Source organism: Petaurus breviceps, unplaced genomic scaffold, assembly GCF_028583685.1.
Source record: "Petaurus breviceps papuanus isolate PSGF00001 unplaced genomic scaffold, PetGlider_PUasm1.0 91041, whole genome shotgun sequence".
Classification (NCBI taxonomy): domain Eukaryota; kingdom Metazoa; phylum Chordata; class Mammalia; order Diprotodontia; family Petauridae; genus Petaurus; species Petaurus breviceps.
The window spans coordinates 20,806,806-20,824,369 of record NW_027187400.1 but is presented as its reverse complement, the minus strand read 5'-3'; the positions used below and the strand labels follow the sequence as shown (position 1 = coordinate 20,824,369).

Genomic DNA, 17,564 nt, shown 5'->3' with positions numbered 1-17,564 from the left:
TGTGAAATTAATGTAGAACATATATGTTCATATATCTTTATGTCAAGATGCTAGCTGGGACTATTACTGTCATAGTGTGACTGCAACATTCATTGCCTGGCCTGAAATCCTTTACAGGTTAATAAATATGAGCAGATTTTATTATGCCTCGTCCATTCTTTCAGACTCTCTTCATTTTTTGCCTCTTGGACTACTCTCTGTGTGGTGTCGTTACTAAAAATTCAGCACATTGTCATGCCAGTTGCATCTGTCTGCTCCTGTTGTGGGGATCTGACTTTTAGACTTATGTATAATTTTAGTTAAAATAATTGCTTTTTGCTCATTCTCAGCAGTGTGAATCAAGGACTGTTGATCTTTAGTTATAGCTGTATTACTAACTTGTTCTACACTGCCAGGGCAAAAAAAAAAAAGACATTAGTCTTTGTATCTCATCTTACTGAATTCTTAAAGTCAAAACAGTGTGTGTATCCTGCTTCACAGAAGTGCTGTTTGGATTAATTTAAAATGGCAAAGTGATTTGCAGGCATTTAAATTGTGTTTCATTGATTAAAATTGTTATTAAAAACCCTAGGTTTTGCTATAACTCAAAACATTTTAACATAGGTGTGATTATTTTGTTATGTAGAGTGCTTATAGATTAAGGTCTACAATGAAGATTTACCAAACCACTCCAAAATGACAGTAAGATGTGCCCAAGTATGGGGAACAACTTATTTCAGGACTTGGTTTCCAAAAAGGGAAAATTGAATTTTTAGAGAGTAAACAAAGGCCATCATTCACAACTGCTGTGATTTGTATGTCTTAGGTAATAAAAAGTCTTAAATTTAACTAGTGTTTTAAAATGTTTAACTCATGGCAACTGTTTTTCATTCATTTTCTGTCATTTCTGACTCTTTATGGATCAGAAACCCCCATTTGGGGTTTTCTTGGCAGAGATACTGGAGTGGTTTGCTTTTTCCTTCTCCAGCTCATTTTACACATGAGGAAATTTAAGCAAACGGTTAAGTGACTTGCCCAGGGTCACACAGCTAGTAGGTGTCTGAGGCTGGATTTGAGCCCAGGAAGATGAATGAGTTTTCCTTACCTCATGCTGGATGTTCTATCCGCTGTGCTACTTAGCTGCTCTTGATAATTACTTTTGACTGTTTGCAAACCTACAATTTCATTAATGTGGGTGCTCACACTCACCTTTGCTAATACTAAGCAGAGCGAATTTGTAACCTCTCATCCTCTCTGATTCTTTTCCATTCCTGTCAGGTGCTGGCTCTATGAAGGGTTTACCAAGGTTATATTCAGTATCAGTATCAGTAGAGCCATTCATCTCATCTCCTTTTGTCATGCATGATTTGCTCATTCTCTTCTTGTGCCCTTAGAATCTCTAAAGTTAATTTTGTTAAATGATTAATTTTATTTTTTCCATTTAACAGAGCAATTTTCTCTTCCCTTTCCCCACTAAGCAACAACAAAAACAACAACAAAGCTCTCAACAATTATGCATAGCCATATGAAACAAATTCCCACATTGTCCCTGTCCATAAATAAATGTGTATGTGTATTCTGCATTTTGAATCTCACCCCTCTCTCTCTGCAAGTGGATAGTATGCTTTATTTAAGTTACTTTTTTAAAAACTACTCCAACAGTCTGCAGAATAGACTGTTTTTAGTATCTTTTAAAAATTAAGTTGTTTTTTTAATTGAAAAGGTTCTTTTTCTAGTATGATTTAGTGTGTGCTTTCTCTAAGCTCCCACTCAAGTCTTCCTGGTCTCTAGATGAGTGAAGTTCCACCTGGCAGCAGCCATTAGAGGAACAGGAGGAGCAGGAGGTTTTTATGTTTTAAGTTATTTTGAGAAAGATAAGGCATTAAGGCAAAGAGATCCCTGGTGTGAGTCAGGAGACCTTGTTTTTCCATCCTTGGGCCTCTCTACTAACTGTGGCACTTCACAAGAGTCACTTAATAGCTTTGGGCCCTTTGGGGTACTCTATGATGTTGGAAATTCCTTCCAACTCTGAAATTCAATAATTCTACAGATGAAAGCCGCAAAAACTTTATTGTTAAAATTACTGAAAGTCACAAATTCATTATCTTTTTCTGTATCTTTCCTTAGGTTCAAATTTGAATGGCTAACTAGGGAATTTATATTTATTTCAATATATGTGCTTCCCTGGTGTTGTTTCTATATACATTCACATATGTACTTGAGATTTGGAATTTCAAATAGAATACTTGGATGTCTTGGTTTTGGGGTCTAGATTAGCTTTTTTTTTTATGTTCTGTAGTTTGAGTTTATAAATGGCAGTTCAAGAGTTTCTATAATGTAAAGAAAATATGTGATACTTTGACTATCCCATAGTCAAATGTTAATACTAAAAATATTATTTCTCTGTTGTGCAAATTAACATGTTTAATACATTATAATAGTTTAGGGCTGCTTAGCCAAATATGCTATGTTGATCTTCTGGTGATATATGACACATAGTTCAGCCTTTTAAATTGGTGTGAAAATGAATTTGGTATTTCCATAAGATGTTCTAATTCCTCAAGGTGCCCATATAACACGTGTAAAATCATCCTGCCTAAAATAGGTATGTTAACATTAATTATTTTCTACTATTTGCGTCAAATTTGTGCTAAAGGCATGTTTTTCGTTAGCCTTTCATATGTTATTATGATATTTGAGTGAAGCAACTGAAAGAATAAATTTCTCATTTTATTAGCTTCATCAGATAGCCAGCCTACTGTATGGTTTCTTGGCCTGGATTTGTTGTTCTATTTGACTGTATCCCAATACATCTTGTAGCAGTTGGTTTTCCAAAGATTTTGAGACATACAAACATAAGTGGAGTGGAAAGAACTCTCTATTTGGATTCAAAAGCACTGCATTTGACATGCCTTTGCTGCTCAGGCATTTCTCTCTGGTCCTCAGTTTTTAAAAGGGTGGATTGGGTTGGATTAGATGATCATTAAAGTCCTTTCCAGTTCTAAATCCTGTGATCATATTTAGAGTATAGTGTAATTTCTTTTATCAACCCATGTGAGAGGACTAATTGTTAATTAGCATATCTCATAGTATAATTAATAACCGCTTATGTGGAATATCTCCGTTATATCTGTATTCTCAATTCTCTACCCCTACCCATCCTTGCAATTCCTTTACTTGGATTCACTGTAACTGTCACTCTTACTGAGCAGGATCCTTCCTACCCAAAGTTTCATTAATCTAGGCTAAACTGATGCTAGTAATTAGCCTTGAATCTCATTGAGTCTTGTATCTGAGTTTTGCCTTGAGAGGTGGTTTATAGGCTTTTCTTTTGGACCAGCCAGTTTCTTAAGTTTATAAATTTCATTTGTGTTCAGAGCCAAAAGAAACCCTAGAGAGATAGAACCCTGGCCTTTTTTTATAGAAGAGGAAATACTCAGAAAGAGGAAGTAATTGGCCCAGGGTCCCATAGGTGGGAAGTAACCGAGACAGCTGTTACAGAGGGCTAGTCTGCAGTCATGGCCTTACTGTTGGACAAGGTTATATAGTTCCTAATAAGACAATCTGCAGAATCGAAGCCCTCTTTTTACAGTTTGAGGACAGCATGTGTAGGGAGAAAGGCTTTTTTCCTCACCAATTTTTACCTATCATCATTTGGTGACAGTGAAACTAAATTTTCTGCCTTCACCTGATAAATTGTGTGTGTGTGTGTGTACCACAAGCTCAAAACAAATACTCAGATTTCCCATGATTTGTCTGTATTTTATGCCATGTCATAATATCTCATGTTATTAATTATTGTACTTTAAATCTCGTTTGATCTCTGTTGCCCACATTAATTTTCATGGCTTTCTCTACCTGTCTCTTCTGAAGTACTTAAGAGACAGAAAAACTCAACACTCCAAAAAATACCTTCACAAATCTCAGGGCTTCAATTAGTCACAACCTTTTTATTTGGATTCAAAGAGTAGGTGTTTTTTTTTACTGACAGAGAATCTCTTCTGGCTGGTGCTTTAAGACCCACTCATTAGCTAATACTTCGGTCCTCGTTATAGTCAAAGGTAAACTGATAAATATTTCCATTTCTGTTCTGCGTGGCTTCTTGTCTTTCTAAACTATTCTTATATTACCCTGCTGCTGTTGGCTTTTGCTATAAGTGTCTGAGGGAAGATTTGAACTTGGGTCTTCACGACGCTGGGCCATCCAGATACCTCTTGCTATTACTGGCTTTTGTAAACATGTATTTAATTTAGTACTTTCCTGTTTTGAAGACTTATGAAAAATTGCCCTTTATGCTTTTGCGTAGATGTCTATATGCTCCCCTGCAATGCAGGTTGCAGAGAGAAATTGGAAATTGTGCAGTCCTGGTTTCACTTAGTTTCTTTCTTTTTTTTTTTAAGGATGTTATGTTTTTTTTTTTCTATTTGAATATTTTATTTTAAAACTTTAAATTCCAGATTCATTCCCTTCCCCCCCTGCCGCCCACCCCCACTGGGGAGACAAGCAGTTCAGTATAGGTTGTACATGTGCGGCTAATGCAAAACAATAACATAGTAGATGTATTGTAAAAGACTGACTATATTTCCCTCCCTCCTATCCCACCTCCCACTTGTTCTATTCTCTACTTTGATCCTGTCCCTTTTCAAAAGTGGGTGCTTCCAACTTCCCTCCCCCCCCAGCCTGCCCTCCCTTCCATCATCCCCCCCTCACATCCCCTTCCCCCCCTATTCTCCTGGAGGGTGAGATCCCCTATTTAGTGTGTATTTCCCTCTCTCCTCAAGCCAGATTCAATAGGAATAAGGTTGACCCATTCCCTTTTGCCTTCCTATTCTTCCCCTCCATTGTAACCATTTTCCCTTGCCTCTTCTGTATGAGATAGTTTGCCCCACTCTGTCTCTCCCCATCTCCTCTAATTATATTCCTCTCACCTCTTAATTTCACCTTTTAAGTATCATCCCTTCCTGTTAAATTGGTCCCGTGCCCACTATCTATGTATACCTGTAAACGTATATACACACATTCACATATGTATTCATATGCCCGCATACCCTCATATAAAGACATATATATATACACACATATACATACATACATACATACATATATATATATTTCTAATCCCTTCAACTACTGAGAAAAGTTTCATAAGTTACAATTATTGTTTTTCCATGTAGGAATGTTAATAGTTCAACTTTGGCCAGGTGGCTCAGCGAGCAAGAGCACCGGCCCCAGTGCCGGGACGACCCAGATCAAATCCGGGCCCAGACACCCAGCATCACACCCAGAAACAACAACTGGCCGTGCAACCCCGATTGCTTTAAAAAAAATAGTTCAACTTTGATAAGTTCCTTATGATTTCTTTTCCCTGTTTACCTTCTCTTGCTTCTTGTATCTGAATGTCAAATTTTCTATTCAACTCTGGTTTTTTCAGCAAGAATGCTTGAAAGTCCTGTATTCCACTGAATGACCATATTTTCCCCTGAAACATGATACTCAGTTTTGCTGGGTAGGTGACTCTTGGTTTTAATCCCAGCTCCCTTGACCTCCGGAATATCACATTCCAGGCCCTTCGATCCCTCAGTGTAGAAGCTGCCAGATCCTGGGTAATCCTGATTGTGTTTCCACAATATTCAAATTGTTTCTTCCTGGCTGCTTGTAATATTCTCTCCTTAATGTGGGAATTCCGGAACCTGGCTATAATATTCCTAGGAGTTTTCTTTTTGGGATCTTTTTCAGGAGGTGATCGGTGGATTCTTTCAACCTCTATTTTGCCCTCTGGTTCTAAAACATCAGGGCAGTTTTCTTTGAGAACTTCCTGGAGGATGCTTTCCAAGCTCTTACTTTGGTCATGGCTCTCAGGCAGTCCAATAATTTTTAAATTATCTCTCCTGAATCTATTTTCCAGGTCAGTGGTTTTTCCCATGAGATATTTCACATTGCCTTCTATTCTTTCATTTGTTTGGATCTGTTTAACAGCATCTTGATTTCTCATAGAGTCATTAGCTTCCATTTGCTCCATTCTAATTCTGAAGCAATGATTCTCCTCAGTGAGCTTTTGAGATTCTTTTTCCATCTGGCAAATTCGACTTTTTAAGGCATTCTTCTCCTCATTGCCTTTTTGAGCCTCCTTTGCCATTTGAGTCAGTCTGGTATTATTTTAAGGTATTATTAAGGTATTTTTAAGGTATTATTTTCTTCAGTCAGGCTGTTGACTCATTTCATAATTTTCTTGCATTGTTCTTATTTCTCTTCCCAATTTTTCCTCCACTTCTCTTATCTGCTTCTTAAGGTCCTCTATGTCCTGTAACCAGCTTGTATTTTCCTTTGAAGCTTTTGGTGCAGGAGTTCTGACTTCACTGATTTCCTCCTGTTCCATGCCTTGCTCCTTCTTATCCCCAAAATAGGATTGTAATGTTGGAATCTTCTGTCTGCTTTGTTTCCTTTGCCTGCTCATTTTGCCACTCAATGATTTGACTTTTGGGCTTATTGCCACAGTAGGACTCTGCCACCAGACAGGGGAGTTTCCGTCCCAAATGCTGGGGTTTTCTCAGCTGCCAGAGGTATTAGATGGGTGCCCTCTCTGAGGTCTCCACACGCTCTGGCAAGCTGGACACACACCCCAGGACCTCCACCCTAGACTGCAATCCAGATCCAAGCAGGTTAAAGCAAGAGCGATGACCCCTCAGACTGGTGCTTGGTCCTCCTACACTCTGCAGGCCAGGAGCTGAAGCTGCCACATGGCGCTGGCAGGCTGTGCTGGTGGCTCAGCAGTTTCTCGCCCTGGGGGTAAAAGCCACACACTCCCACTTACTGGGTCCCAAAGTCCAGACTGCACTGGCCTCTCACCTTGTCCTTCGCATCTGTGTATTGATAAATCTGGAAATGGCCACAGCTGCTGCTGATCTGGAGTCCCTCTTTGCTGGGCTCGGCTCCCAGAGCATTGCGCTGGCCGATTCTTGCCGGCCTGCCGGGCTGTTCTCAGTGGGAGGTTAGTTTCTCTGTGTCATTTTGTGGGTTCTGCAGCTCCAAAGTTTGTTTAGAGTCCCCTTTTTACATGGATTGGGGAGGGTGGAAGCTGGAGCCGCGGGAGGGTCATGCTTCTACTCCGCCATCTTGGCTCCGCCCCCCCACTTAGTTTCTTGAACTAGTGGTAAATCATTGTTATGCTCAGTTTTCATATCTGTAGCACATTGCTGGTTTCTTTGTGGGGCAGAATGGCAGTGAGATGGATGGAAAATAAAATCGAACTCTTTTATGTTAGTTGATCACTGTGCATCCCAGACATTTTAATGTAAAATATGTTAAGCAACAAAAACCACTTAAAATCAAATTTCAGAAATTATTTTTAAGATCTTTTTAGTTAAAAATGAAAACAGCTGTTCAACCAGATCTTGGGTGGGGACAGGGGAGTTGACTAGTGGATGTGATTTTATTAAATTCATAAGATCATTGGATTTAGGGCTAGAAAGGACCTTAAAGATCAGTTATTACTTGTGACCTTGGATAAATAACTTAATCTGTCTCTAGCCCTCTGTTTCCTCATTTGTGAAGTGAGAAGGCTGAACTAGATGGCATCTGAGGTCCCTTTCAGTTAGCTCTGTAATCTAAACCCCTCTCTCCCCCCATTGCCATTATACATATTAGGCATCTGAGGCCCAGAGTAGGCAAGTGAATTCTGGCCCATTATTTGAGGGTAGTAATTGACTGGGTGGTGATTCAAATATATCCTTATAGATTCCAGATTTGGTACTTTTGTCTTCCAGTATTATTTACATAGACTTCTTCATTGTCTGTTACCTTGTGTCAATAAGGACTATTCTTCCCCATAAAACAGATTTTGGTTTCGTTAAGAGCAAGAGGTAGAGTCATTGCCTTTTTTACTATTTAATTTTCCCAACCAAATCAATGATTTTGGATTTGTTTAGTGAAGCAGCATCTTCTTTTTTTTTTTTTTTTTGGTTGCCTTTTTGGAGGGCAGTTGGGGTTGAGTAACTTGCCCAAGGTTACATGGCTAGTATTTTTGTGTGGTTAAGTGTCTCAGGCCGGAACCGAACTCGGGTCCTCCCGACTCCAGGGCCAGCACTTTACTCATTGCGCCACCTAGCCGTCCCTGAAGCAGCATCTTCTTAAAATGACAACTTTTTTTTCCCTCCCTGGTAAGCAATTTTATCTGTTACAGAGAAAAAATAAACGAAGTTAAAAGAAACATGAAGGGACCTGTCCTAACCTGTCTTGTGTTTCAGATCTTTGGAATTTCCTAATGAGGTATAAAATTTTATTTAATAAGTTTCATTTTTTCAACTTTTGGTATAGAAAAAAAGGGATATGTATATGTGTTTTGAACAATATATGTTTACAACCTTTAATTGCTAAAATGGAGAATAAGGACTTTTCATTTTGAAAATATTTTAGTAGGATGCCTTCCAACCCAGCTGTTCAATAAAGCCTTAATTTGTCCAATGAGGTTTTTTTTTAAACAGCTGCTTTTTAATATAGAGGCAAGACTAGCCTGCTTCAGTTGTGTGCCTGCCGTTTCACCAAAAAAAATATTCTAAGCAGTATTTTCTCTCCTTTTAACCTTTCCTCCACCAAACTCAGAAGGTGGTAGCTTTTATTTTAAAAAGATTTCATTCTGAATGGAAAGCAGACATGTTAAACAGAACAAATCCCAAGTGGTAGAAAAGCTGCATTGTGAAAGTAAAATTGACTAGAAAAATTTAAGAAAAAAACCCTTGCATTGGGAAATTCTTAGTATTCTAAAGAGTTTGATGTCATGTTTCATATTAGTTATTGTGGTTGCTGACTTCTTAAAACATGTTTTTTCAAGAGATACTTTAGCAGTAGAATGGTAACTATTTCACAGTTATTTTAAGTCCATGAAAGACGAGTAGTTCTAGGAGCATGCTATTTATCATCATAATATAAAAAATGAGGTGTTCATTTTTAAAATAAAAAACATTTTGTTGCATCACTTTCCAAAGTGTTTCAATTACATTGTAATATATAGTTAGATAATAGGTTTTATTGATGATTTAGCCCAAAATTGAATTTATATCAGTTTTTTAAAAAAATTCATTTTAGTTGTAAAGGATTGATTTTACCACTGTTGTTTAGACTGATACTGAGAGTTTCCACTAAAGGTAGATATACTGATAACTTTTTCTTTTGTACTTATAACCCTAATAGAGTTGTCTTGTACTGAAGATTTCATGAGCCATTGCATGCCACAAAAAATGAAGGCAAACTGGTTTGTTCACTGATGCCTAGCACCCCTAAACTGAATAGTAGCTTTTGTATGCTTAATGTTTGACAGTGCATATTTGTTTAAACAGGGTATGCCGAAATCTAATTCCTAGGCCTTTTTTTCTGGTCCTTTTCACATGTTAACATTTTAGGCCTTTATTAGCTTTATTCTTTGGATTTAGGAACATTTATTTGTGGCCTTGTGTTGATTATACTTTTAATTTTTGTGTTTTTATAACATTTTCTTTGAAATATTTTAACAGCTGTGCCTGGCAATATGTTCAAGCCCCTCATGAGGCATTTGGGGTTAATAGACCTGTCCTTATTTCCCATTTTGTAGCTTATCATTATTATAAAGATTTAAATGGTGCCTTTTGATCATTAAAGGGTAAAGTTTTCTATTAATCCATGACTGTCTTGAACTGCAGATAGTTCCTTAAAACTTGTCAGATAGTAATACTTTGCACTTGTGACCCATTTACTTTACCTTATCTTTGTCTAGCCAAATACTTTTGACACAAAACAGTCATTTATGATTGTGGTTTTGAGTTATTTGTGATTATCCTTTTATGCCTGGAATTGAGACTGCAGCTTCACATAGGCCATCAAACAGGTAGTAATTACTTACAGTCATCACTAAGCCTTTGTTGGAATTAAACTAGGGCTTTCAAAAGTATTGGTACATGCAGCTTGCTCTTTCTAAAGTTTATCACAGGTTGTCACTTCCTTTATTGCTAACTCCCTAGCTAGCTTTTCTTCCCTGGGAGAGGGGGTAGGCAAGGTATTGTTGCAAAGCTTTCATGTTAGCACATTGACATTTGTAAATGTTCATTTAAAAAAATTCAGGGGCTTAAAGTTTTTTTTAATAAGTTCCATTTTCCCAATAAAAAATGTAAATAAATGATAATATGGAGATAGTTACAGTAGAGAAAAGGGTAATTGGTTATGAAGCCAAGCACAGGTTATATCTAACTTTAACATTATGTGTTGAACTAAATGATTTCTGAGCTTCCACCTGTTACTCTATCATTTATGTTAGACAACTATCTTGTCTCCAGTTTTTCATTAGAGAGAGGAGGAAAATGTGCGCTAAATTCTATAGGTCTTGTCAAAGAGTACTGAAGAGAGGATGAACTTTATTTTCAGAATGTAATGGTTATTGTGTTCCCTAACTGTAGAAGGAAGGAAGAAAATAAGCATTTATTAAGCACCTACCATGTGCTAAGTAAGCACTCTCTGCTAAGCACTTCACAAATATTCCCTCCTTTGATCCTTAGAGCAGGTAGGCACTGTTATGACTTCTAAGTTAATATGGATGGGGGTGGCTATGTGGCGCAGTGAACAGAGCACTGACCCTGGAGTCAGGAGGTCCTAAGTTCAAATGCGGCCTTAGACACTTAACACAAAAACTAGTCATGTGACCGTGGGCAAGTCACTTAACCCCAATTGCCTTCCAAAAAGCAAAAAAAAAAAAATTTAAAAACCTAGGTTAACATGGAGGAAACTGAGGCAGACAGAGGTTGAGTGACCTGCCTATTGGTCTGTTTTTTTTCCACTCCCTTCCCTCCCCAATCCATCTTCCACACAGCTGTCAAATTTATATTTCTCCACTGCTCTAGAAGCTTTGTTGTCTCCCTGCTGCCTCTAGCATAAAAGAGAATAAACCTTTCCTCATTGACATTTAAAAGCCTTCACAATCTGACTCTAAATTCCTGCTATTTTTCCAGGTTGCTTGCATATTACTCACCTTCGTGCATCCTGTCAAATTTTTCTGCTTGCTAATATACAGTTCTATGTTACTCCTTTGTTTTAAAAAAGCGTAAACACAAAGTCCCTTTCGTTACTCCTTGTTATGTAAAGGGTAAAATACCAATTTTTTAATTGGACATTATATACAACTTTCCACAATATTAAATTTTAACAAGCATTTATCAGTTGTTTACCATATAATTCAGAAATAAAGTAAAAAATGAAGCAATCTTTTCTTTCAAAGAGTTTATGCTATACTGAATGAAAACTCTAGCCTCATTTCACTCTACATTTTACTAACTCTGTATTACTACAAACCAGATAGCTTTCCAAGCTGTTCCTTGACCTCATCCTACTTTTTCACCTTGGTCCTTTGGTCCAAAGTCATCTCTTCAAGGCGTGGCTCATGTAGTATCTAGTAAATGACCTCTTCCCTTTCATGTCTTCCATCAAAAAGTGATTTCTATCCCATTGATGTTATATAGTGTATGTCTATTTAATGACATTCTATTTTATGTGCACATCATCTTTTATATTAGATTATAAGCTCCTTGACAACACGGACTGTTTTTCATCTCTCTATCCCTTGTTAAAAGTAATGAGAATTCTTAATGTGAAGAAGAGGAGGAAACAGTGGAAATGTGATAGCTATTTTCAGTATTTGAAGGGTTTTCATACAAATGAGAGATTAAACTTGTTCTTGGCCCCAAAAGGCAGAAATGACAAAGAAATAAGTTTAGGCTTAATATAAAGAAAACTTCTAACTATTAGTGATCCAAAAGTGGGATGGGCTACTTTAGGTATTGGGTTCTCTTCTAGTAGAACTCTTCAGGTAACGACTAAATAGCTTTCTCTTAATTTTGTTGTAGAAGGTATTGTCTTTGAGGTACAGTTTGGACTAGATGACCTGTCTTCTGAGTCTCTGATTCTGTAAATTGGATTTGACAGTTAAAAGTAAATGGCTAAGCAGAAGCAGTTAACTGTTATTAAAGCAGGCTGATAGGAGTGGAAAGAAGACTGGCCTTTGAGTAAAGGAGATGTAAAGACCTAGCCCTGCCACTTAATTCCTGTGTGGCCATAGGCAAGTTATTTCACCCTTTGGAGCCTTGGTTGTCTCATCATTAAAAAGAGACGTTTTGACTAGATGAACTAGATGAACTCTTCCAGCTCAGACCGTCCTCTGAGTCTTGGTAGTAATAAACCCTAGTTAATAAATGAGATAAAACCACAGAGATACACCTTTAGAAAAATCAACATTTGTAATCTAATTCAATTATGATTTATTATATTCATTGGTTTGATTCAGTTATTACAGTCATTGGACTTTTCTGCCTTGTCGAGTGTTCTTTTTCACTAAGACACTCATTTTAGCAGTATAAATGCAGCATTGTTTGAGAAAGGCATCTCTGAAGTAGACATGCTAGAAATAAATGCTCATCAAGTTTTAGGATTTGAACTAACCAAACTAAATTGTTTCCTTAAGTCTTGCCTGATTAAGAGTTCTCCTCCTGCCCTTTATGGTTTGGGGGGAACCCCTTCAGTCTCGCTCCTCTACTGTTCTCCCTAGAAGTAGTTGACATTGCTTTGTAAGAAAGGTAGTATACAGCCCTATAAGTTGTCAGAGCTTCTATGACTGCATCAAGATTTACATAACATCTTGAATGTTTGTTGGACTCTACAAACAATTTTCTACAGTCTTCAATTTTTAAAGCATCTTATTTTCATTAATACCTTTTGTTCTGACATCCCTTTTTTCTCCCCTCCCTCCCTCTTTTCCTCTCTATGATTTAATTGGTGAGAAGAAGAACTCCTTTTAGTGCAGAATAGGTAGGTACCCTGCAATTTATGGTATTGGAGAGTTATCAGGGGCACTAAGAAGTTAAAGGACTGTGCCAGGGTTGCATAGCCAGGGGCTGTTAGGCCTTGAACTTATATCTATATGTTTACAAAGCCACTCTGCACTATGTGTCTTGACTACTTTCATTTCTGAATGATACTTTTTACCCTTCCACTATCCAGTCATCCATCTCTCATGGCAACAATTTAAAAGCGGGGGGGGGGGGGGGGGAGGGAGTTCACCTCCACCAACCATCATAACAGTAATGTCTCCCAATATATGTTATGTTCTACATTTGTAGTTCCTTACCTCTGCCAAGAAGAGTAAGTGCTTCCCTGGAACTAAACTTCTGTATGTTGTCTTCCCCATTACACTGTGAGCTTCTTGAGGGCAGTCTTTACTTTGTATCTCCAGTGCTTAGTGCCTGTCATATGGTAGGTGCTTAATAAATGTTTGTGGACTACCCAGTCTTGGTTATTATAATTACACAACTTGCAGTTTGAAGTATTTGGTGGTATTTGTGTTTCTTTTTACATTATAGTCGTTATATATATTATTCTTCTGGTTTTATTTATTTCACTTTGTATTCATTCATATGATTTTTTTCCTTTATTTTCCTTAGTGCTTTCTTATTTCTTATGGCCCAGTAATATTCCAATACATTCATGTACCACTGTCAGTTTCATCCTTGCCAATTAATGAGCATCTGTTTTTTTTTTCCTAGTTATTTGCTACCTCAAAAAATGATAAGAATATTTTGGTATAGGGGAAAAAATAGGAGAAAGAGGAAGGCCCAACAATACCAGATTTCAAACTGTATTAAAAAGCAGTAATCATCAGAATAGTTTGGTACTGGTTAAAAAATAAAGATGTCAGTCAGTGGAACGAATTAAGCACACAACTTATTGAAGCAAGCAGACCTTGTAACCTAGTGTTTGATAAACTCAAACCTCCTACCTCCTGGGGAGAGGGCTCACTATTTTTTTTAAACTGCTTAGAAAACTAAACAGTCTGTCTGGTATAAAGTAGATTTATACTAATACCTCGTGCCATAGAAAAGCTCCAAATGGGTACATAACCTAGATATAAAAGATTGCATCATAAAGAAATTAGAAAAACAAGGAAGAAATTTCAGATCTGTGAGTAGGTGAAGAGTTCATATCCCAAACAGAGATAGGTTTGAGTAAAATAAAAGAGCACAGTGCTGATTACATAAAATTTAAAAAGTTTTTATGTAAACAAATCCAATGCAGCTTAAGATTTGAAGGGAAACAGGTAGGGAAAAATCTTTGTATCAAGCTCCTCTGATAAAGATCTCATTTTCAGTATATATAAGGAATTCATATGAACTTATACAAGACATCTGGTAATTAAGTGGGCAGAGGATATGAACTGATAATTCTCAAGAGAAGAAACCCAAACTGTATATAGCCATATGAAAAAAAATACTCCATATCAAGGTAATAATTAGGGAAATGCAAGTTAAAGCTATAAGAAAACAGAAACATTAATGTACTTTTGTAAGTAGCATAACTGGGAACTGGTTTAGCTATTATGAAAAGCAATATGATCAATGGCCTGAAAAGTTCCTAAACTGTGTATACCTTTTGACCCAGAGATACCACTACTGGGCTCGTACTTCAAAAAGATTAGAGGAAAAGGTTGTATATGTAAAAAATATCTTCAGGAGCTCATTTTGCAATGGCAAAGAACTGTAAAGTAAGAGGGGTGGCTGTCAGTTGGGGAACAAATTATGCTGTATGGATGGCTTACCATTGTGCTGTAAGAAAGGAGACTGTTCAGAAAAACCTGGGAAGACATATTAATTGTTACATAGTGAAGTGAGCAAGCCCTGGGAGAACAATTGATACTATAACATCAGTGCTGTAGAAATGAACAGTTTTGAAAGACTTTAGAACTTTGATTAATACAGTGATCAACCATGATATCAGAATACTGATGATTAGGTGTTAACCTGACTCTTTTGAGAAAGGTGGTGGACTCACCATGTAAAATGAGACATGCATTTTTGAATGTGGTCTCTGTGGGAATTTTTGATTTATTACTATATTTTGTTTGATTCTTTTTTTTTAATGGTGGCAATGTGAGGGAGAAAAAGAGCTTGATACGATAAAAATCAATATTTCGGTGTATATAGCACTTTTCTGTCTTTGATTTTATTAATATTTTTTCCTAGAGAAGGTGAGATCTCTGAGTCTTTTTAAAGGTTTTGGGTTTTTCAGTTCTTAAATAAAAGGATGTTCCTTTCTGGAATGGTTAGACCAATTCACAATTACATTTGTCTTCTGTTCCTAATATCATCATAATTATCTTAAATATCCCTCTCCCTTCAAGAGAGCCATCTCATATAACAAATAGTATGTTTTAGAGAAGAAAGAAAAATCAGCACAACTGAGGGACACATTGAAAATACACATTTAAAAGTATGTGCAATGTGTAACGCCTCCTGCCTACCTGAAGTGATAGGTTGGGGTTAGTTTGGGTTTTTTAAAAATAGTTTTATCAAACTTATTCTGGCTGAACTGGACCAAAATCTGACACTGTCTTTTTAAAAATTGATTTTTATTGACATCTTTTTGCTTTCCATGCCCTACATTTCTCCTTATATTTCCCTCCCATTTCCTTCCCAGAGAACAATCCTTTTAACAATTTTTTTAAAAGAATAAGAGAAAAACATTAATCAAAAGCAACCAATACCTGAGATTAATCTGGCATGGTGTGCGGTGTTCCACACTCATGCATCCTCCCACCTTTCCAAAGGAATATGGGAAAGTGTCTTCTCATATTTAGTCTTTTGGGTCAAACTTTATTTTTATGATTTTACATAAATTTTGTTTTGTGGTTCTTTCCATTTACGTTCTTTTAGTCTTGCATATTGGTTTTTTTTATTCTGCTTACTTTGCTTTATATCAGTTCATGTAAGTCTTTCCATGCCTCTCTGTATTAATATTGTATTAATATTGATTAGTGATATTTCTGTGCTTTTTCTCTCTGGTTTATATGTTGGGATCATATTTGTCCTATAAGGGGGATGTTTAAAATAAAGTGGTTTTTTTTTTCTTATTTGTTGTAATAACTTATGTACCATAGGTATCAGTTAATCATTCTTCCAATGTTTAAAATGGCCCCACTGTAAGAATCAAGAGTCTTTACCCCTCTGCAAAACAGGGAGGTCCATTTTGGAAAATGATTTCCTTTAAAAATTCTCAGAAAGAAGACATTTCATACTATATACCCCCCAAAAGAGAAACAACTATTCTACCTAAAGTTAAAAGGACAGAAAATTTCTGATTCAGAGATCTTACTATTTAAATAAAATAGGTTCCATCAATGGGGCAATAAATGAATGTCATGAAGTGTATGTACTACAGTACTGTTTATTTGTTCAAGTAAATAGGGGGGGAAGACCCATTTGTATTTATGTAGAAATAAAAAGTACATAATGCTACATGTTGCACTTTTTGAAATTTTGTTTTTAAATCAGTCTCTTGTCATCTAGAACTGTATTGGCATGGCAAGCTTTTCATTTGATTCATTATCTTACTGGAATGGCTATTTTACTCTGCCAGTGCAGGAACATATCTTCCCATCTTTGTCATTCTTGTCTTATCCTTCTATACTTTTCCCATAAAAGATGTGCTAACTTCACTGGAGACTTTCATGTAGTTTTTTTTTTTTTAAGCAATCGGGGTTAAGTAACTTGCCCAAGGTTACACGGCCAGTTATTTCTGGGTGTGGTGCTGAGTATCTGAGCCCAGGATTCGATCTCCAGGTCTTCTCAACACTGGAGCCGGTGCTCTTACTCGCTGTGCTACCTGGTTTGTGTAGTTATAACTGTACAACATTTGAGCTCTTCATCTGTAATCCTTCACTCTTAATGGACTACTTCCTTTTCTGAAAACATTTCCCTAATGATATTTTATAAAGTTTTTTTTTCTTTTTGGAGGGGGGAGGGTAGGGCAATTGGGGTTAAGTGACTTCCCAAGGTCACATAGCTAGTAAGTGTTAAATGTCTGAGGCTGGATTTGAACTCCAGTCCTCCCGACTCCAGGGCCAGTACTCCATTCACATTTTACAATTTTTTGAGATCAAATTGCTATTAGCAATATGTCACACCCAACTTGTACCCACCTTGCATCTTTTCATTGCCCTTTTATTCACCACTGATTTTGATTCTTCTAAGATTTTTGTATTCCGTGACTCTCAGCCTTGGTATTAAAGGATAGATTTTTGTGACAGTGAGCATCTTGGAATCACCAATGGTCCCCCAGTAAAATATAACTAAATAGCCTTCTAAATAAGCATAATGGTAAAATGATAATACTTATAAAATAAGATAATACTTATAAGTGGCTTTGCAAATATAATGCCAATGGGATACCCATAGCAGCTGCTATAATTATGCATACATTTTTCCAGGGTAGATTCGCAAAGTATAATAAACTCTCTTCTTCAAAGGCAAAATCAAAATGTTTATTTGGAACATTACTATTAGGATACCAGGAAGTAAGATTTAACAAGATACTCCTCACTAATCCAGGGAGCGCACTGAAATTTAAGCATTCTTTCTCTCAGGCCTCCCCACAAACAAGTTCCCCTGGGCCAGTACCTCCCTCCATGGTCTGCTCTGCCTCAGTCTCACTCTCTGCTCAGTTGGGCAAGCTTCTCCCACACACTGGGCTCCATGTGACTCAGCCTATATCACAGCTGTGAACTGGGCCAGAGCTCAGAGCAG

General features: G+C 37.0%; 1 protein-coding gene across 9 annotated transcripts in view; it reads left to right on the top strand.

Moving 5' to 3' along the window:
• The window catches only part of PRDM2 (PR/SET domain 2), a 216,475-nt gene that overhangs the window by 100,394 nt on the left and 98,517 nt on the right, over positions 1–17,564 (top strand). The window lies entirely within an intron of this gene.